The sequence below is a fragment of the Ambystoma mexicanum genome, chromosome 3q (assembly GCF_040938575.1).
Source record: "Ambystoma mexicanum isolate Mex_15411 chromosome 3q, UKY_AmexF1_1, whole genome shotgun sequence".
In the NCBI taxonomy this organism is placed as follows: domain Eukaryota; kingdom Metazoa; phylum Chordata; class Amphibia; order Caudata; family Ambystomatidae; genus Ambystoma; species Ambystoma mexicanum.
This window is the reverse complement of record NC_090926.1, coordinates 1,232,595,479-1,232,617,335: the sequence shown is the minus strand read 5'-3', so window position 1 is coordinate 1,232,617,335 and position 21,857 is coordinate 1,232,595,479.

Sequence of the window (21,857 nt, the reverse complement as noted above, 5' to 3'; positions counted from 1 at the left end):
CTGTAGATCTCCTGGCCTGGTCCCTAATTCTCTCTCTCTTTCTTTACTTCACTTTCTTTTGCTCTCTGTAGATCTCCTGGCCTAGTTCCCTCATTCTCTCTTTCTTTACTTCACTTTCTTTCACACTCTGTAGATATCCTGGCCTAGTTCTCTCATTCTTTCTTTCTTCACTTCACTTTCTTTCGCTTTCTGTAGATCTCCTGGCCTAGTTCCCTAATTCTCTCTGTCTTTTCTTCACTTTCTTTTGCAGTCTGTAGATCTCCTTGCCTAGACCCTCATTCTCTCTCTCTCTTTCTACTCCACTTTCTTTCTCTCTCTTTACATATCCTGGCCTAGTTCTCTCATTCTTTCTTTCTTCACTTCACTTTCTTTCGCTCTCTGTAGATATCCTGGCCTAGTTCCCTAATTCTCGCTATCTTTAATTCACTTTCTTTTGCAGTCTGTAGATCACCTGGCCTAGTCCCTCATTCTCTCTCTCTTTCTCGACTTCACTTTCTTTCTCTCTCTTTAGATCTCCTGACCTAGCTCCCTCATTCTCTCTCTCCTTCTCTACTTCACTTTCTTTCGCTCTCTGTAGATCTCCTTGCTAGTTCCCCCAATCTCTCTTTCTTTCTCTTCTTCACCTTCTTTCACTCTTTGTAGATCTCCTTGCCTAGTTCCCTCAGTCTCTCTCTATTTCTATACTTTACCTTCATTCACTCTCTGTAGAACTCCTGGCCTAGTTCCCTCAGTCTCTCTCGATTTCTCTACTTCACCTTCTTTCACTCTCTGTAGAACTCCTGGCCTAGTTCCCTTAATCTCTCTTTCTTTGTCTACTTCACCTTCTTTCACTCTCTGTAGATCTCCTGGCCTAGTTCCCTTACTCTCTCAATCCTTCTCTACTTCACTTTCTTTCACTCTCTGTAGAACTCCTGGCCTTCTTCCCTTAATCACCTCTTTTTTTCTCTACTTCACCTTCTTTCACTCTCTGTAGATCTCCTGGCCTAGTTCCCTTACTCTCTCACTCCTTCTCTATTTTACCTTCTTTCACTCTCTGTAGATCTCCTTGCTTAGTTCCCTCAGTCTCTCTCTATTTCTCTACTTCACCTTCTTTCACTCTCTGTAGATCTCCTGGCCTGGTTCCCTAATTTTCTCTCTCTTTCTTTACTTCACTTTCTTTCACTCTCTGTAGAACTCCCTGCCTAGTTCCCTCAATCTCTCTTTCTTCCTCTACTTCACCTTCTGTCACTTTCTGTAGATCTCCTGGCCTAGTTCCCTTACTCTCTCACTCCTTCTCTATTTCACCTTCTTTCACTCTCTGTAGATCTCCTGGCTTAGTTCCCTCAGTCTCTCTCTATTTCTCTATTTCACCTTCTTTCCCTCTCTGTAGATCTCGTGGCCTGGTTCCCTAATTTTCTCTCTCTTTCTTTACTTCACTTTCTTTCGCTCTCTGTAGATCTCGTGGCCTAGTTCCCTAATTCTCTCTTTCTTTACTTCACTTTCTTTTGCTCTCTGACGATCTCCTGGTCTAGTTCCCTCATTCTCTCTTACTTTATTTCACTTTCTTACACTCTCTGTAGATCTCCTGGCCTTGTTCTCTTAATCTCTCTTTCTTTCTCTACTTCATCTTCTTTCACTCTCTGTAGATCTCCTGGCCTAGTTCCCTCATTCTCTCTCGGTTTCTCTACTCCACTTTCTTTCGACCTATGTAGATCTCCTGGCCTAGTTCCCCAATTTTCACTTTCTTTCTTTCTTAACTTCACCTTCTTTCACTCTCTGTAGATCTCCTGGCCTGGTCCCTAATTCTCTCTCTCTTTCTTTACTTCACTTTCTTTTGCTCTCTGTAGATCTCCTGGCCTAGTTCCCTCATTCTCTCTTTCTTTACTTCACTTTCTTTCACACTCTGTAGATATCCTGGCCTAGTTCTCTCATTCTTTCTTTCTTCACTTCACTTTCTTTCGCTTTCTGTAGATCTCCTGGCCTAGTTCCCTAATTCTCTCTGTCTTTTCTTCACTTTCTTTTGCAGTCTGTAGATCTCCTTGCCTAGACCCTCATTCTCTCTCTCTCTTTCTACTCCACTTTCTTTCTCTCTCTTTACATATCCTGGCCTAGTTCTCTCATTCTTTCTTTCTTCACTTCACTTTCTTTCGCTCTCTGTAGATATCCTGGCCTAGTTCCCTAATTCTCGCTATCTTTAATTCACTTTCTTTTGCAGTCTGTAGATCACCTGGCCTAGTCCCTCATTCTCTCTCTCTTTCTCGACTTCACTTTCTTTCTCTCTCTTTAGATCTCCTGACCTAGCTCCCTCATTCTCTCTCTCCTTCTCTACTTCACTTTCTTTCGCTCTCTGTAGATCTCCTTGCTAGTTCCCCCAATCTCTCTTTCTTTCTCTTCTTCACCTTCTTTCACTCTTTGTAGATCTCCTTGCCTAGTTCCCTCAGTCTCTCTCTATTTCTATACTTTACCTTCATTCACTCTCTGTAGAACTCCTGGCCTAGTTCCCTCAGTCTCTCTCTATTTCTCTACTTCACCTTCTTTCACTCTCTGTAGAACTCCTGGCCTAGTTCCCTTAATCTCTCTTTCTTTGTCTACTTCACCTTCTTTCACTCTCTGTAGATCTCTTGGCCTAGTTCCCTTACTCCCTCACTCCTTCTCTACTTCACTTTCTTTCACTCTCTGTAGATCTCCTGGCCTAGTTCCCTCAGTCTCTCTATATTTCTCTACTTTACCTTCTTTCACTCTCTGTAGATCTCCTGGCCTAGTCCGCTACTTCACCTTGTTTCACTCTCTGTAGATCCCTTGGCCTAGTTCCCTTATTCTCTCTCTCTGTTTCTTTCCTCCACTTTTTTTTGCTCTCTGTAGATCTCCTGGCCTAGTTCCCCAATTCTCTCTTACTTTCTTTACTTCGATTTCTTTCAGTCTCTGTAGATCTCCTGGCCTAGTTCCCTCATCCTCTCTTTCTTTCTTGACTTCACTTTCTTTCACTCTCTGTAGATCTCCTGGCCTGGTCCCTAATTCTCTCTCTCTTTCTTTACTTCACTTTCTTTTGCTCTCTGTAGATCTCCTGGCCTAGTTCACTCATTCTCTCTTCCTTTACTTCACTTTCTTTCACACTCTGTAGATATCCTGGCCTAGTTCTCTCATTCTTTCTTTCTTCACTTCACTTTCTTTCGCTCTCTGTAGATCTCCTGGCCTAGTTCCCTAATTCTCTCTTTCTTTACTTCACTTTCTTTTGCTCTCTGTAGATCTCCTGGCCTAGTTCCCTCATTCTCTCTTTCTTTACTTTACTTTCTTTCGCACTCTGTAGATATCCTGGCCTAGTTCTCTCATTCTTTCTTCACTTCACTTTCTTTCGCTCTCTGTAGATCTCCTGGCCTAGTTCCCTAACTCTCTCTTTCTTTACTTCACTTTCTTTCACTCTCTGTAGAACTCCCTGCCTAGTTCCCTCAATTTCTCTTTCTTCCTCTACTTCACATTCTGTCACTCTCTGTAGATCTCCTGGCCTAGTTCCCTTACTCTCTCACTCCTTCTCTATTTCACCTTCTTTCACTCTCTGTAGATCTCCTGGCTTAGTTCCCTCAGTCTCTCTCTATTTCTCAACTTCACCTTCTTTCACTCTCTGTAGATCTCGTGGCCTGGTTCCCTAATTTTCTCTCTCTTTCTTTACTTCACTTTCTTTCACTCTCTGTAGATCTCCTGGCCTAGTTCCCTAATTCTCTCTTTCTTTACTTCACTTTCTTTTGCTCTCTGTCGATCTCCTGGTCTAGTTCCCTCATTCTCTCTTACTTTATTTCACTTTCTTACACTCTCTGTAGATCTCCTGGCCTTGTTCTCTTAATCTCTCTTTCTTTCTCTACTTCATCTTCTTTCACTCTCTGTAGATCTCCTGGCCTAATTCCCTCATTCTCTCTCGGTTTCTCTACTCCACTTTCTTTCGACCTCTGTAGATCTCCTGGCCTAGTTCCCCAATTTTCACTTTCTTTCTTGACTTCACTTTCTTTCACTCTCTGTAGATCTCCTGGCCTAGTTCCCTAATCCTCTCTTTCTTTCTTTCTTAACTTCACCTTCTTTCACTCTCTGTAGATCTCCTTGCCTGGTCCCTAATTCTCTCTCTCTTTCTTTACTTCACTTTCTTTTGCTCTCTGTAGATCTCCTGGCCTAGTTCCCTCATTCTCTCTTTCTTTACTTCACTTTCTTTCACACTCTGTAGATATCCTGGCCTAGTTCTCTCATTCTTTCTTTCTTCACTTCACTTTCTTTCGCTTTCTGTAGATCTCCTGGCCTAGTTCCCTAATTTTCTCTTTCTTTTCTTCACTTTCTTTTGCAGTCTGTAGATCTCCTTGCCTAGACCCTCATTCTCTCTCTCTTTTTCTACTCCACTTTCTTTCTCTCACTTTAGATATCCTGGCCTAGTTCTCTCATTCTTTCTTTCTTCACTTTCTTTCGCTCTCAGTAGATCTCCTGGCCTAGTTCCCTAATTCTCTCTATCTTTAATTCACTTTCTTTTGCAGTCTGTAGACCTCCTGGCCTAGTCCCTCGTTCTCTCTCTCTTTCTCGACTTCACTTTCTTTCTCTCTCTTTAGATCTCCTGACCTAGCTCCCTCATTCTCTCTCTCCTTCTCTACTTCACTTTCTTTCGCTCTCTGTAGATCTCCTTGCTAGTTCCCCCAATCTCTCTTTCTTTCTCTTCTTCACCTTCTTTCACTCTTTGTAGATCTCCTGGCCTAGTTCCCTCAGTCTCTCTCTATTTCTCTACTTCACCTTCTTTCACTCTCTGTAGAACTCCTGGCCTACTTCCCTTAATCACCTCTTTTTTTCTCTACTTCACCTTCTTTCACTCTCTGTAGATCTCCTGGCCTAGTTCTCTCATTCTTTCTTTCTTCACTTCACTTTCTTTCGCTCTCTGTAGATCTCCTGGCCTAGTTCCCTAATTCTCTCTTTCTTTTCTTCACTTTCTTTTGCAGTCTGTAGATCTTGTGGCCTAGTTCCCTAATTCTCTCTTTCTTTACTTCACTTTCTTTTGCTCTCTGTAGATCTCCTGGCCTAGTTCCCTCATTCTCTCTTTCTTTACTTACTTTCTTTCGCACTCTGTAGATATCCTGGCCTAGTTCTCTCATTCTTTCTTTCTTCACTTCACTTTCTTTCGCTCTCTGTAGATCTCCTGGCCTAGTTCCCTAACTCTCTCTTTCTTTACTTCACTTTCTTTCACTCTCTGTAGAACTCCCTGCCTAGTTCCCTCAATTTCTCTTTCTTCCTCTACTTCACCTTCTGTCACTCTCTGTAGATCTCCTGGCCTAGTTCCCTTACTCTCTCACTCCTTCTCTATTTCACCTTCTTTCACTCTCTGTAGATCTCCTGGCTTAGTTCCCTCAGTCTCTCTCTGTTTCTCTATTTCACCTTCTTTCACTCTCTGTAGATCTCGTGGCCTGGTTCCCTAATTTTCTCTCTCTTTCTTTACATCACTTTCTTTCACACTCTGTAGATCTCCTGGCCTAGTTCCCTAATTCTCTCTTTCTTTACTTCACTTTCTTTTGCTCTCTGTCGATCTCCTGGTCTAGTTCCCTCATTCTCTCTTACTTTATTTCACTTTCTTTCACTCTCTGTAGATCTCTTGGCCTTGTTCTCTTAATCTCTCTTTCTTTCTCTACTTCATCTTCTTTCACTCTCTGTAGATCTCCTGGCCTAGTTCCCTCATTCTCTCTCGGTTTCTCTACTCCACTTTCTTTCGACCTCTGTAGATCTCCTGGCCTAGTTCCCCAATTTTCACTTTCTTTCTTGACTTCACTTTCTTTCACTCTCTGTAGATCTCCTGGCCTAGTTCCCTAATCCTCTCTTTCTTTCTTTCTTAACTTCACCTGCTTTCACTCTCTGTAGATCTCCTGGCCTGGTCCCTAATTCTCTCTCTCTTTCTTTACTTCACTTTCTTTTGCTCTCTGTAGATCTCCTGGCCTAGTTCCCTCATTCTCTCTTTCTTTACTTCACTTTCTTTCACACTCTGTAGATATCCTGGCCTAGTTCTCTCATTCTTTCTTTCTTCACTTCACTTTCTTTCGCTTTCTGTAGATCTCCTGGCCTAGTTCCCTAATTCTCTCTGTCTTTTCTTCACTTTCTTTTGCAGTCTGTAGATCTCCTTGCCTAGACCCTCATTCTCTCTCTCTCTTTCTACTCCACTTTCTTTCTCTCTCTTTACATATCCTGGCCTAGTTCTCTCATTCTTTCTTTCTTCACTTCACTTTCTTTCGCTCTCTGTAGATATCCTGGCCTAGTTCCCTAATTCTCGCTATCTTTAATTCACTTTCTTTTGCAGTCTGTAGATCACCTGGCCTAGTCCCTCATTCTCTCTCTCTTTCTCGACTTCACTTTCTTTCTCTCTCTTTAGATCTCCTGACCTAGCTCCCTCATTCTCTCTCTCCTTCTCTACTTCACTTTCTTTCGCTCTCTGTAGATCTCCTTGCTAGTTCCCCCAATCTCTCTTTCTTTCTCTTCTTCACCTTCTTTCACTCTTTGTAGATCTCCTTGCCTAGTTCCCTCAGTCTCTCTCTATTTCTATACTTTACCTTCATTCACTCTCTGTAGAACTCCTGGCCTAGTTCCCTCAGTCTCTCTCGATTTCTCTACTTCACCTTCTTTCACTCTCTGTAGAACTCCTGGCCTAGTTCCCTTAATCTCTCTTTCTTTGTCTACTTCACCTTCTTTCACTCTCTGTAGATCTCCTGGCCTAGTTCCCTTACTCTCTCAATCCTTCTCTACTTCACTTTCTTTCACTCTCTGTAGAACTCCTGGCCTTCTTCCCTTAATCACCTCTTTTTTTCTCTACTTCACCTTCTTTCACTCTCTGTAGATCTCCTGGCCTAGTTCCCTTACTCTCTCACTCCTTCTCTATTTTACCTTCTTTCACTCTCTGTAGATCTCCTTGCTTAGTTCCCTCAGTCTCTCTCTATTTCTCTACTTCACCTTCTTTCACTCTCTGTAGATCTCCTGGCCTGGTTCCCTAATTTTCTCTCTCTTTCTTTACTTCACTTTCTTTCACTCTCTGTAGAACTCCCTGCCTAGTTCCCTCAATCTCTCTTTCTTCCTCTACTTCACCTTCTGTCACTTTCTGTAGATCTCCTGGCCTAGTTCCCTTACTCTCTCACTCCTTCTCTATTTCACCTTCTTTCACTCTCTGTAGATCTCCTGGCTTAGTTCCCTCAGTCTCTCTCTATTTCTCTATTTCACCTTCTTTCCCTCTCTGTAGATCTCGTGGCCTGGTTCCCTAATTTTCTCTCTCTTTCTTTACTTCACTTTCTTTCGCTCTCTGTAGATCTCGTGGCCTAGTTCCCTAATTCTCTCTTTCTTTACTTCACTTTCTTTTGCTCTCTGACGATCTCCTGGTCTAGTTCCCTCATTCTCTCTTACTTTATTTCACTTTCTTACACTCTCTGTAGATCTCCTGGCCTTGTTCTCTTAATCTCTCTTTCTTTCTCTACTTCATCTTCTTTCACTCTCTGTAGATCTCCTGGCCTAGTTCCCTCATTCTCTCTCGGTTTCTCTACTCCACTTTCTTTCGACCTATGTAGATCTCCTGGCCTAGTTCCCCAATTTTCACTTTCTTTCTTTCTTAACTTCACCTTCTTTCACTCTCTGTAGATCTCCTGGCCTGGTCCCTAATTCTCTCTCTCTTTCTTTACTTCACTTTCTTTTGCTCTCTGTAGATCTCCTGGCCTAGTTCCCTCATTCTCTCTTTCTTTACTTCACTTTCTTTCACACTCTGTAGATATCCTGGCCTAGTTCTCTCATTCTTTCTTTCTTCACTTCACTTTCTTTCGCTTTCTGTAGATCTCCTGGCCTAGTTCCCTAATTCTCTCTGTCTTTTCTTCACTTTCTTTTGCAGTCTGTAGATCTCCTTGCCTAGACCCTCATTCTCTCTCTCTCTTTCTACTCCACTTTCTTTCTCTCTCTTTACATATCCTGGCCTAGTTCTCTCATTCTTTCTTTCTTCACTTCACTTTCTTTCGCTCTCTGTAGATATCCTGGCCTAGTTCCCTAATTCTCGCTATCTTTAATTCACTTTCTTTTGCAGTCTGTAGATCACCTGGCCTAGTCCCTCATTCTCTCTCTCTTTCTCGACTTCACTTTCTTTCTCTCTCTTTAGATCTCCTGACCTAGCTCCCTCATTCTCTCTCTCCTTCTCTACTTCACTTTCTTTCGCTCTCTGTAGATCTCCTTGCTAGTTCCCCCAATCTCTCTTTCTTTCTCTTCTTCACCTTCTTTCACTCTTTGTAGATCTCCTTGCCTAGTTCCCTCAGTCTCTCTCTATTTCTATACTTTACCTTCATTCACTCTCTGTAGAACTCCTGGCCTAGTTCCCTCAGTCTCTCTCTATTTCTCTACTTCACCTTCTTTCACTCTCTGTAGAACTCCTGGCCTAGTTCCCTTAATCTCTCTTTCTTTGTCTACTTCACCTTCTTTCACTCTCTGTAGATCTCTTGGCCTAGTTCCCTTACTCCCTCACTCCTTCTCTACTTCACTTTCTTTCACTCTCTGTAGATCTCCTGGCCTAGTTCCCTCAGTCTCTCTATATTTCTCTACTTTACCTTCTTTCACTCTCTGTAGATCTCCTGGCCTAGTCCGCTACTTCACCTTGTTTCACTCTCTGTAGATCCCTTGGCCTAGTTCCCTTATTCTCTCTCTCTGTTTCTTTCCTCCACTTTTTTTTGCTCTCTGTAGATCTCCTGGCCTAGTTCCCCAATTCTCTCTTACTTTCTTTACTTCGATTTCTTTCAGTCTCTGTAGATCTCCTGGCCTAGTTCCCTCATCCTCTCTTTCTTTCTTGACTTCACTTTCTTTCACTCTCTGTAGATCTCCTGGCCTGGTCCCTAATTCTCTCTCTCTTTCTTTACTTCACTTTCTTTTGCTCTCTGTAGATCTCCTGGCCTAGTTCACTCATTCTCTCTTCCTTTACTTCACTTTCTTTCACACTCTGTAGATATCCTGGCCTAGTTCTCTCATTCTTTCTTTCTTCACTTCACTTTCTTTCGCTCTCTGTAGATCTCCTGGCCTAGTTCCCTAATTCTCTCTTTCTTTACTTCACTTTCTTTTGCTCTCTGTAGATCTCCTGGCCTAGTTCCCTCATTCTCTCTTTCTTTACTTTACTTTCTTTCGCACTCTGTAGATATCCTGGCCTAGTTCTCTCATTCTTTCTTCACTTCACTTTCTTTCGCTCTCTGTAGATCTCCTGGCCTAGTTCCCTAACTCTCTCTTTCTTTACTTCACTTTCTTTCACTCTCTGTAGAACTCCCTGCCTAGTTCCCTCAATTTCTCTTTCTTCCTCTACTTCACATTCTGTCACTCTCTGTAGATCTCCTGGCCTAGTTCCCTTACTCTCTCACTCCTTCTCTATTTCACCTTCTTTCACTCTCTGTAGATCTCCTGGCTTAGTTCCCTCAGTCTCTCTCTATTTCTCAACTTCACCTTCTTTCACTCTCTGTAGATCTCGTGGCCTGGTTCCCTAATTTTCTCTCTCTTTCTTTACTTCACTTTCTTTCACTCTCTGTAGATCTCCTGGCCTAGTTCCCTAATTCTCTCTTTCTTTACTTCACTTTCTTTTGCTCTCTGTCGATCTCCTGGTCTAGTTCCCTCATTCTCTCTTACTTTATTTCACTTTCTTACACTCTCTGTAGATCTCCTGGCCTTGTTCTCTTAATCTCTCTTTCTTTCTCTACTTCATCTTCTTTCACTCTCTGTAGATCTCCTGGCCTAATTCCCTCATTCTCTCTCGGTTTCTCTACTCCACTTTCTTTCGACCTCTGTAGATCTCCTGGCCTAGTTCCCCAATTTTCACTTTCTTTCTTGACTTCACTTTCTTTCACTCTCTGTAGATCTCCTGGCCTAGTTCCCTAATCCTCTCTTTCTTTCTTTCTTAACTTCACCTTCTTTCACTCTCTGTAGATCTCCTTGCCTGGTCCCTAATTCTCTCTCTCTTTCTTTACTTCACTTTCTTTTGCTCTCTGTAGATCTCCTGGCCTAGTTCCCTCATTCTCTCTTTCTTTACTTCACTTTCTTTCACACTCTGTAGATATCCTGGCCTAGTTCTCTCATTCTTTCTTTCTTCACTTCACTTTCTTTCGCTTTCTGTAGATCTCCTGGCCTAGTTCCCTAATTTTCTCTTTCTTTTCTTCACTTTCTTTTGCAGTCTGTAGATCTCCTTGCCTAGACCCTCATTCTCTCTCTCTTTTTCTACTCCACTTTCTTTCTCTCACTTTAGATATCCTGGCCTAGTTCTCTCATTCTTTCTTTCTTCACTTTCTTTCGCTCTCAGTAGATCTCCTGGCCTAGTTCCCTAATTCTCTCTATCTTTAATTCACTTTCTTTTGCAGTCTGTAGACCTCCTGGCCTAGTCCCTCGTTCTCTCTCTCTTTCTCGACTTCACTTTCTTTCTCTCTCTTTAGATCTCCTGACCTAGCTCCCTCATTCTCTCTCTCCTTCTCTACTTCACTTTCTTTCGCTCTCTGTAGATCTCCTTGCTAGTTCCCCCAATCTCTCTTTCTTTCTCTTCTTCACCTTCTTTCACTCTTTGTAGATCTCCTGGCCTAGTTCCCTCAGTCTCTCTCTATTTCTCTACTTCACCTTCTTTCACTCTCTGTAGAACTCCTGGCCTACTTCCCTTAATCACCTCTTTTTTTCTCTACTTCACCTTCTTTCACTCTCTGTAGATCTCCTGGCCTAGTTCTCTCATTCTTTCTTTCTTCACTTCACTTTCTTTCGCTCTCTGTAGATCTCCTGGCCTAGTTCCCTAATTCTCTCTTTCTTTTCTTCACTTTCTTTTGCAGTCTGTAGATCTTGTGGCCTAGTTCCCTAATTCTCTCTTTCTTTACTTCACTTTCTTTTGCTCTCTGTAGATCTCCTGGCCTAGTTCCCTCATTCTCTCTTTCTTTACTTACTTTCTTTCGCACTCTGTAGATATCCTGGCCTAGTTCTCTCATTCTTTCTTTCTTCACTTCACTTTCTTTCGCTCTCTGTAGATCTCCTGGCCTAGTTCCCTAACTCTCTCTTTCTTTACTTCACTTTCTTTCACTCTCTGTAGAACTCCCTGCCTAGTTCCCTCAATTTCTCTTTCTTCCTCTACTTCACCTTCTGTCACTCTCTGTAGATCTCCTGGCCTAGTTCCCTTACTCTCTCACTCCTTCTCTATTTCACCTTCTTTCACTCTCTGTAGATCTCCTGGCTTAGTTCCCTCAGTCTCTCTCTGTTTCTCTATTTCACCTTCTTTCACTCTCTGTAGATCTCGTGGCCTGGTTCCCTAATTTTCTCTCTCTTTCTTTACATCACTTTCTTTCACACTCTGTAGATCTCCTGGCCTAGTTCCCTAATTCTCTCTTTCTTTACTTCACTTTCTTTTGCTCTCTGTCGATCTCCTGGTCTAGTTCCCTCATTCTCTCTTACTTTATTTCACTTTCTTTCACTCTCTGTAGATCTCTTGGCCTTGTTCTCTTAATCTCTCTTTCTTTCTCTACTTCATCTTCTTTCACTCTCTGTAGATCTCCTGCCCTAGTTCCCTCATTCTCTCTCGGTTTCTCTACTCCACTTTCTTTCGACCTCTGTAGATCTCCTGGCCTAGTTCCCCAATTTACACTTTCTTTCTTGACTTCACTTTCTTTCACTCTCTGTAGATCTCCTGGCCTAGTTCCCTAATCCTCTCTTTCTTTCTTTCTTAACTTCACCTTCTTTCACTCTCTGTAGATCTCCTGGCCTGGTCCCTGATTCTCTCTCTCTTTCTTTACTTCACTTTCTTTTGCTCTCTGTAGATCTCCTGACCTAGTTCCCTCATTCTCTCTTTCTTTACTTCACTTTCTTTCACACTCTGTAGATATCCTGGCCTAGTTCTCTCATTCTTTCTTTCTTCACTTCACTTTCTTTCGCTTTCTGTAGATCTCCTGGCCTAGTTCCCTAATTCTCTCTGTCTTTTCTTCACTTTCTTTTGCAGTCTGTAGATCTCCTTGCCTAGACCCTCATTCTCTCTCTCTCTTTCTACTCCACTTTCTTTCTCTCTCTTTACATATCCTGGCCTAGTTCTCTCATTCTTTCTTTCTTCACTTCACTTTCTTTCGCTCTCTGTAGATATCCTGGCCTAGTTCCCTAATTCTCGCTATCTTTAATTCACTTTCTTTTGCAGTCTGTAGATCACCTGGCCTAGTCCCTCATTCTCTCTCTCTTTCTCGACTTCACTTTCTTTCTCTCTCTTTAGATCTCCTGACCTAGCTCCCTCATTCTCTCTCTCCTTCTCTACTTCACTTTCTTTCGCTCTCTGTAGATCTCCTTGCTAGTTCCCCCAATCTCTCTTTCTTTCTCTTCTTCACCTTCTTTCACTCTTTGTAGATCTCCTTGCCTAGTTCCCTCAGTCTCTCTCTATTTCTATACTTTACCTTCATTCACTCTCTGTAGAACTCCTGGCCTAGTTCCCTCAGTCTCTCTCTATTTCTCTACTTCACCTTCTTTCACTCTCTGTAGAACTCCTGGCCTAGTTCCCTTAATCTCTCTTTCTTTGTCTACTTCACCTTCTTTCACTCTCTGTAGATCTCTTGGCCTAGTTCCCTTACTCCCTCACTCCTTCTCTACTTCACTTTCTTTCACTCTCTGTAGATCTCCTGGCCTAGTTCCCTCAGTCTCTCTATATTTCTCTACTTTACCTTCTTTCACTCTCTGTAGATCTCCTGGCCTAGTCCGCTACTTCACCTTGTTTCACTCTCTGTAGATCCCTTGGCCTAGTTCCCTTATTCTCTCTCTCTGTTTCTTTCCTCCACTTTTTTTTGCTCTCTGTAGATCTCCTGGCCTAGTTCCCCAATTCTCTCTTACTTTCTTTACTTCGATTTCTTTCAGTCTCTGTAGATCTCCTGGCCTAGTTCCCTCATCCTCTCTTTCTTTCTTGACTTCACTTTCTTTCACTCTCTGTAGATCTCCTGGCCTGGTCCCTAATTCTCTCTCTCTTTCTTTACTTCACTTTCTTTTGCTCTCTGTAGATCTCCTGGCCTAGTTCACTCATTCTCTCTTCCTTTACTTCACTTTCTTTCACACTCTGTAGATATCCTGGCCTAGTTCTCTCATTCTTTCTTTCTTCACTTCACTTTCTTTCGCTCTCTGTAGATCTCCTGGCCTAGTTCCCTAATTCTCTCTTTCTTTACTTCACTTTCTTTTGCTCTCTGTAGATCTCCTGGCCTAGTTCCCTCATTCTCTCTTTCTTTACTTTACTTTCTTTCGCACTCTGTAGATATCCTGGCCTAGTTCTCTCATTCTTTCTTCACTTCACTTTCTTTCGCTCTCTGTAGATCTCCTGGCCTAGTTCCCTAACTCTCTCTTTCTTTACTTCACTTTCTTTCACTCTCTGTAGAACTCCCTGCCTAGTTCCCTCAATTTCTCTTTCTTCCTCTACTTCACATTCTGTCACTCTCTGTAGATCTCCTGGCCTAGTTCCCTTACTCTCTCACTCCTTCTCTATTTCACCTTCTTTCACTCTCTGTAGATCTCCTGGCTTAGTTCCCTCAGTCTCTCTCTATTTCTCTATTTCACCTTCTTTCACTCTCTGTAGATCTCGTGGCCTTGTTCCCTAATTTTCTCTCTCTTTCTTTACTTCACTTTCTTTCACTCTCTGTAGATCTCCTGGCCTAGTTCCCTAATTCTCTCTTTCTTTACTTCACTTTCTTTTGCTCTCTGTCGATCTCCTGGTCTAGTTCCCTCATTCTCTCTTACTTTATTTCACTTTCTTACACTCTCTGTAGATCTCCTGGCCTTGTTCTCTTAATCTCTCTTTCTTTCTCTACTTCATCTTCTTTCACTCTCTGTAGATCTCCTGGCCTAATTCCCTCATTCTCTCTCGGTTTCTCTACTCCACTTTCTTTCGACCTCTGTAGATCTCCTGGCCTAGTTCCCCAATTTTCACTTTCTTTCTTGACTTCACTTTCTTTCACTCTCTGTAGATCTCCTGGCCTAGTTCCCTAATCCTCTCTTTCTTTCTTTCTTAACTTCACCTTCTTTCACTCTCTGTAGATCTCCTTGCCTGGTCCCTAATTCTCTCTCTCTTTCTTTACTTCACTTTCTTTTGCTCTCTGTAGATCTCCTGGCCTAGTTCCCTCATTCTCTCTTTCTTTACTTCACTTTCTTTCACACTCTGTAGATATCCTGGCCTAGTTCTCTCATTCTTTCTTTCTTCACTTCACTTTCTTTCGCTTTCTGTAGATCTCCTGGCCTAGTTCCCTAATTTTCTCTTTCTTTTCTTCACTTTCTTTTGCAGTCTGTAGATCTCCTTGCCTAGACCCTCATTCTCTCTCTCTTTTTCTACTCCACTTTCTTTCTCTCACTTTAGATATCCTGGCCTAGTTCTCTCATTCTTTCTTTCTTCACTTTCTTTCGCTCTCAGTAGATCTCCTGGCCTAGTTCCCTAATTCTCTCTATCTTTAATTCACTTTCTTTTGCAGTCTGTAGATCTCCCGGCCTAGTCCCTCGTTCTCTCTCTCTTTCTCGACTTCACTTTCTTTCTCTCTCTTTAGATCTCCTGACCTAGCTCCCTCATTCTCTCTCTCCTTCTCTACTTCACTTTCTTTCGCTCTCTGTAGATCTCCTTGCTAGTTCCCCCAATCTCTCTTTCTTTCTCTTCTTCACCTTCTTTCACTCTTTGTAGATCTCCTGGCCTAGTTCCCTCAGTCTCTCTCTATTTCTCTACTTCACCTTCTTTCACTCTCTGTAGAACTCCTGGCCTACTTCCCTTAATCACCTCTTTTTTTCTCTACTTCACCTTCTTTCACTCTCTGTAGATCTCCTGGCCTAGTTCTCTCATTCTTTCTTTCTTCACTTCACTTTCTTTCGCTCTCTGTAGATCTCCTGGCCTAGTTCCCTAATTCTCTCTTTCTTTTCTTCACTTTCTTTTGCAGTCTGTAGATCTCCTGGTGTAAACCCTCATTCTCTCTCTCTTTTTCTACTCCACTTTCTTTCTCTCTCTTTAGATCTTGTGGCCTAGTTCCCTAATTCTCTCTTTCTTTACTTCACTTTCTTTTGCTCTCTGTAGATCTCCTGGCCTAGTTCCCTCATTCTCTCTTTCTTTACTTACTTTCTTTCGCACTCTGTAGATATCCTGGCCTAGTTCTCTCATTCTTTCTTTCTTCACTTCACTTTCTTTCGCTCTCTGTAGATCTCCTGGCCTAGTTCCCTAACTCTCTCTTTCTTTACTTCACTTTCTTTCACTCTCTGTAGAACTCCCTGCCTAGTTCCCTCAATTTCTCTTTCTTCCTCTACTTCACCTTCTGTCACTCTCTGTAGATCTCCTGGCCTAGTTCCCTTACTCTCTCACTCCTTCTCTATTTCACCTTCTTTCACTCTCTGTAGATCTCCTGGCTTAGTTCCCTCAGTCTCTCTCTGTTTCTCTATTTCACCTTCTTTCACTCTCTGTAGATCTCGTGGCCTGGTTCCCTAATTTTCTCTCTCTTTCTTTACATCACTTTCTTTCACACTCTGTAGATCTCCTGGCCTAGTTCCCTAATTCTCTCTTTCTTTACTTCACTTTCTTTTGCTCTCTGTCGATCTCCTGGTCTAGTTCCCTCATTCTCTCTTACTTTATTTCACTTTCTTTCACTCTCTGTAGATCTCTTGGCCTTGTTCTCTTAATCTCTCTTTCTTTCTCTACTTCATCTTCTTTCACTCTCTGTAGATCTCCTGCCCTAGTTCCCTCATTCTCTCTCGGTTTCTCTACTCCACTTTCTTTCGACCTCTGTAGATCTCCTGGCCTAGTTCCCCAATTTACACTTTCTTTCTTGACTTCACTTTCTTTCACTCTCTGTAGATCTCCTGGCCTAGTTCCCTAATCCTCTCTTTCTTTCTTTCTTAACTTCACCTTCTTTCACTCTCTGTAGATCTCCTGGCCTGGTCCCTGATTCTCTCTCTCTTTCTTTACTTCACTTTCTTTTGCTCTCTGTAGATCTCCTGACCTAGTTCCCTCATTCTCTCTTTCTTTACTTCACTTTCTTTCACACTCTGTAGATATCCTGGCCTAGTTCTCTCATTCTTTCTTTCTTCACTTCACTTTCTTTCGCTTTCTGTAGATCTCCTGGCCTAGTTCCCTAATTTTCTCTTTCTTTTCTTCACTTTCTTTTGCAGTCTGTAGATCTCCTGGCCTAGACCCTCATTCTCTCTCTCTTTTTCTACTCCACTTTCTTTCTCTCACTTTGGATATCCTGGCCTAGTTCTCTCATTCTTTCTTTCTTCACTTCACTTTCTTTCGCTCTCTGTAGATCTCCTGGCCTAGTTCCCTAATTCTCTCTTTCTCGACTTCACTTTCTTTCTCTCTCTTTAGATCTCCTGACCTAGCTCCCTCATTCTCTCTCTCCTTCTCTACTTCACTTTCTTTCGCTCTCTGTAGATCTCCTTGCTAGTTCCCCCAATCTCTCCTTCTTTCTCTTCTTCACCTTCTTTCACTCTTTGTAGATCTCCTGGCCTAGTTCCCTCAGTCTCTCTCTATTTCTATACTTCACCTTCATTCACTCTTTGTAGAACTCCTGGCCTAGTTCCCTCAGTCTCTCTCTATTTCTCTACTTCACCTTCTTTCACTCTCTGTAGAACTCCTGGCCTACTTCCCTTAATCACATCTTTTTTTCTCTACTTCACCTTCTTTCACTCTCTGTAGATCTCCTGGCCTAGTTCCCTTACTGTCTCACTCCTTCTCTATTTCACCTTCGTTCCCTCTCTGTAGATCTCCTGGCTTAGTTCCCTCAGTCTCTCTCTATTTCTCTACTTCACCTTCTTTCACTCTCTGTAGAACTCCTGGCCTACTTCCCTTAATCACATCTTTTTTTCTTTACTTCACCTTCTTTCACTCTCTGTAGATCTCCTGGCCTGGTTCCCTAATTTTCTCTCTCTTTCTTTACTTCACTTTCTTTCACTCTCTGTAGATCTCCTGGCCTAGTTCCCTAATTCTCTCTTTCTTTACTTCACTTTCTTTTGCTCTCTGTCGATCTCCTGGTCTAGTTCTCTCATTCTCTCTTACTTTATTTCACTTTCTTTCACTCTCTGTAGATCTCCTGGCCTTGTTCTCTTATTCTCTCTTTCTTTCTTTACTTCACCTTCTTTCACTCTCTGTAGATCGCCTGGCCTGATTCCCTAATTCTCTATCTCTTTCTTTACTTCACTTTCTTTTGCTCTCTGTAGATCTCCTTGCATAGTTCCCTAATTCTCTCTTTCTTTACTTCACTTTCGTTTGCTCTCTGTAGATCTCCTGGCTTAGTTCCCTCATTTTCTCTTTCTTGATTTCACTTTCTTTCACACTCTGTAGATATCCTGGCCTAGTTCTCTCATTCTTTCTTTCTTCACTTCACTTTCTTTTGCTCTCTGTAGATCTCCTGGCCTAGTTCCCTAACTCTCTCTTTCTTTACTTCACTTTCTTTCACTCTCTGTAGAACTCCCTGCCTAGTTCCCTCAATCTCTCTTTCTTCCTCTACTTCACCTTCTGTGACTCTCTGTAGATCTCCTGGCCTAGTTCCCTTACTCTCTCGATCATTCTCTATTTCACCATCTTTCACTCTCTGTAGATCTCCTGGCTTAGTTCCCTCAGTCTCTCTCTATTTCTCAACTTCACCTTCTTTCACTCTCTGTAGATCTCGTGGCCTGGTTCCCTAATTTTCTCTCTCTTTCTTTACTTCACGTTCTTTCACTCTCTGTAGATCTCCTGGCCTGGTTCCCTAATTCTCACTCTCTTTCTTTACTTCACTTTCTCTCGCTCTCTGTAGATCTCCTGGCCTAGTTCCCTTATTCTCTCTTTCTTTACTTCACTTTCTTTTGCACTCTGTAGATATCCTGGCCTAGTTCTCTCATTCTTTCTTTCTTCACTTCACTTACTTTTGCTCTCTCTCTAGATCTCCTGGCCTAGTTCACTAATTCTCTCTTTCTTTACTTCACTTTCTTTCGCAGTCTGTAGATCTCCTGGCCTATTTCCCTGATTCTCTCTCCATCTTTCTCTACTTCACTTTCTTTCTCTCTCTTTAGATTGCCTGACCTAGCTCCCTCATTCTCTCTCTCCTTCTCTACTTCACTTTCTTTCACTCACTGTAGATCTCCTTGCTAGTTCGCTCAATCTCTCTTTCTTTCTCTTCTTCACCTTCTTTCACTCTCTGTAGAACTCCTGGCCTAGTTCCCTTGATCTCTCTTTCTTTCTCTACTTTACTTTCTTTCACTCTCTGTAGATCTCCTGGCCTAGTTCCCTCAGTCCCTCTCTATTTCTCTACTTTACCTTCTTTCACTCTCTGTTGATCTCCTGACCTAGTTCCCTCATTCTCTCTCTGTGTTATTCTCCTCCACTTTCTTTCACTCTCTGTAGATCTCCTGGCCAAGTTCCCCAATTCTCTCTTTCTTTCTTTATTTCACTTTCTTTCGGTCTCTTTAGATCTTCTGGCCTAGTTGCCTAATCCTCTCTTTCTTTCTTTACTTCACCTTCTTTCACTCTCTGTAGATCTCCTGGCCTGGTTCCATAATTCTCTCTCTCTTTCTTTAGTTCACTTTCTTTCGCTCTCTGTAGATCACCTGGCCTAGTTCCCTAATTCTCTCTTTCTTTACTTCACTTTCTTATGCTCTCTGTAGATCTCCTGGCCTAGTTCCCTCATTCTCTCTTTCTTTACTTCACTTTCTTTTGCACTCTGTAGCTATCCTGGCCTAGTTCTCTCATTCTTTCTTTCTTCACTCCACTTTCTTTTCCTCTCTGTTGATCTCCTGGCCTAGTTCCCTAATTCTCTCTTTCTTTACTTCACTTTCTTTCGCAGTCTTTAGAACTCCTGGCCTAGTTCCCATATTCTCTCTCGCTCTTTCTCTACTTCACTTTCTTTCTCTCTTTTTAGATATCCTGACTTAGCTCCCTCATTCTCTCTTTCCGTCTCTTCTTCACCTTCTCTCACTCTCTGTAGAACTCCTGGCCTAGTTCCCTTAATCTCTACTTTCTTTCTCTACTTCACCTTCTTTCACTCTCTGTAGATCTCCCGGCGTAGTTCCCTTACCCTCTCACCCCTTCTCTACTTTACTTTCTTTCACTCTCTGTACATCTCCTGGCTTAGTCCTCTCAGCCTCTCTCTATTTCTCTATTTCACCTTCTTTCACTCTCTGTAGATCTCCTGGCCTTGTTCTCTTAATCTCTCTTTCTTTCTCTACTTTACCTTCTTTCAGACTCTGTAGATCTCCTGGCCTAGTTCCCTCATTCTCTCTCTGTTTCTCTACTCCACTTTCTTTTGCTCTCTGTAGATCTCCTGGCCTAGTTCCCCAATTCTCCCTTACTTTCTTTACTTCACTTTCTTTCACTATCTGTAGATCTCCTGGCCTAGTTCCTTAATCCTCTCTTTCTTTCTTTACTTCACCTTCTTTCACTCCCTGTAGATCCCCTGGCCTAGTTCCCTCATTCTCTCTCTGTTTCTCTACTCCACTTTCTTTCGCTCTCTGTAGATCTCCTGGCCTAGTTCCCCAATTCTCTCTTCCTTTACTTCATTTTCTTTCACTCTCTGTAGATCTCCTGGCCTAGTTCCCTAATCCTCTTCACTCTCTGTAGATCTCCTGGCCTAGTTCCCTAATCCTCTCTTTCTTTCTTTACTTCACCTTCTTTCACTCTCTCTAGATCTCCTGGCCTGGTTCCCTAATTTTCTCTCGCTTTCTTTACTTCACTTTATTTCGCTCTCTGTAGATCTCCTTGCCTAGTTCCCTAATTCTCTCTTTCTTTACTTCACTTTGTTTTGCTCTCTGTAGATCTCCTGGCCTATTTCCCTTAATCTCTCTTTCTTTCTCTACTTCAACTTTTTTTCACTCTCTGTAGATCTCCTGGCCTAGTTCCCTTACACTCTCACTCCTTCTCTACTTCACTCTTCCACTCTCTGTAGATCTCCTGGCCTTGTTCTCTTAATCTCTCTTTCTTTTTCTACTTCACCTTCTTTCACTCTCTGTAGATCTCCTGTCCTAATTCCCTCATTCTCTCTCTGTTTCTCTACTCCACTTTCTTTCGCTCTCTGTCGATCTCCTGGCCTAGTTCCCCAATTCTCTTTTTCTTTCTTTTCTTCACTTTCTTTCACTCTCTGTCGATCTCCTGGCCTAGTTCTCTAATCCTCTCTTTCTTTCTTTACTTCACCTTCTTTCACTCTCTGTAGATCTCCTGGCCTGGTTCCTTAATTCTCACTCTCTTTCTTTACTTCACTTTATTTTGCTCTTTGTAGATCTCCTTGCATAATTCCCTAATTCTCTGTATATTTACTTCACTTTCTTTTGCTCTCTGTAGATCTCCTGGCCTAATTCCCTCATTCTCTCTTTCTTGATTTCACTTTCTTTCGCATTCTGTAGATATACTGGCCTAGTTCTCTCATTCTTTCTTTCTTCACTTCACTTTCTTTCGCTCTCTGTAGATCTCCTGCCCTAGTTCCCTAACTCTCTCTTTCTTTACTTCACTTTCTTTCCCTCTCTGTAGAACTCCTGGCCTAGTTCCCTCAATCGCTCTTTCTTCCTTTACTTCACCTTCTTTCACTCTCTGTAGATCTCCTGGCCTAGTTCCCTTACTCTCTCAATCCTTCTCTACTTCACTTTCTTTCACTCTCTGTAGAACTCCTGGCCTTCTTCCCTTAATCACCTCTTTTTTTCTCTACTTCACCTTCTTTCACTCTCTGTAGATCTGGCCTAGTTCCCTTACTCTCTCACTCCTTCTCTATTTTACCTTCTTTCACTCTCTGTAGATCTCCTTGCTTAGTTCCCTCAGTCTCTCTCTATTTCTCTACTTCACCTTCTTTCACTCTCTGTAGATCTCCTGGCCTGGTTCCCTAATTTTCTCTCTCTTCCTTTACTTCACTTTTTTTCACTCTCTGTAGAACTCCCTGCCTAGTTCCCTCAATCTCTCTTTCTTCCTCTACTTCACCTTCTGTCACTTTCTGTAGATCTCCTGGCCTAGTTCCCTTACTCTCTCACTTCTTCTCTATTTCACCTTCTTTCACTCTCTGTAGATCTCCTGGCTTAGTTCCCTCAGTCTCTCTCTATTTCTCTATTTCACCTTCTTTCCCTCTCTGTAGATCTCGTGGCCTGGTTCCCTAATTTTCTCTCTCTTTCTTTACTTCACTTTCTTTCGCTCTCTGTAGATCTCCTGGCCTAGTTCCCTAATTCTCTCTTTCTTTACTTCACTTTCTTTTGCTCTCTGACGATCTCCTGGTCTAGTTCCCTCATTCTCTCTTACTTTATTTCACTTTCTTACACTCTCTGTAGATCTCCTGGCCTTGTTCTCTTAATCTCTCTTTCTTTCTCTACTTCATCTTCTTTCACTCTCTGTAGATCTCCTGGCCTAGTTCCCTCATTCTCTCTCGGTTTCTCTACTCCACTTTCTTTCGACCTCTGTAGATCTCCTGGCCTAGTTCCCCAATTTTCACTTTCTTTCTTGGCTTCACTTTCTTTCACTCTCTGTAGATCTCCTGGCCTAGTTCCCTAATCCTCTCTTTCTTTCTTTCTTTCTTTCTTAACTTCACCTTCTTTCACTCTCTGTAGATCTCCTGGCCTGGTCCCTAATTCTCTCTCTCTTTCTTTACTTCACTTTCTTTTGCTCTCTGTAGATCTCCTGGCCTAGTTCCCTCATTCTCTCTTTCTTTACTTCACTTTCTTTCACACTCTGTAGATATCCTGGCCTAGTTCTCTCATTCTTTCTTTCTTCACTTCACTTTCTTTCGCTTTCTGTAGATCTCCTGGCCTAGTTCCCTAATTCTCTCTGTCTTTTCTTCACTTTCTTTTGCAGTCTGTAGATCTCCTTGCCTAGACCCTCATTCTCTCTCTCTCTTTCTACTCCACTTTCTTTCTCTCTCTTTACATATCCTGGCCTAGGTCTCTCATTCTTTCTTTCTTCACTTCACTTTCTTTCGCTC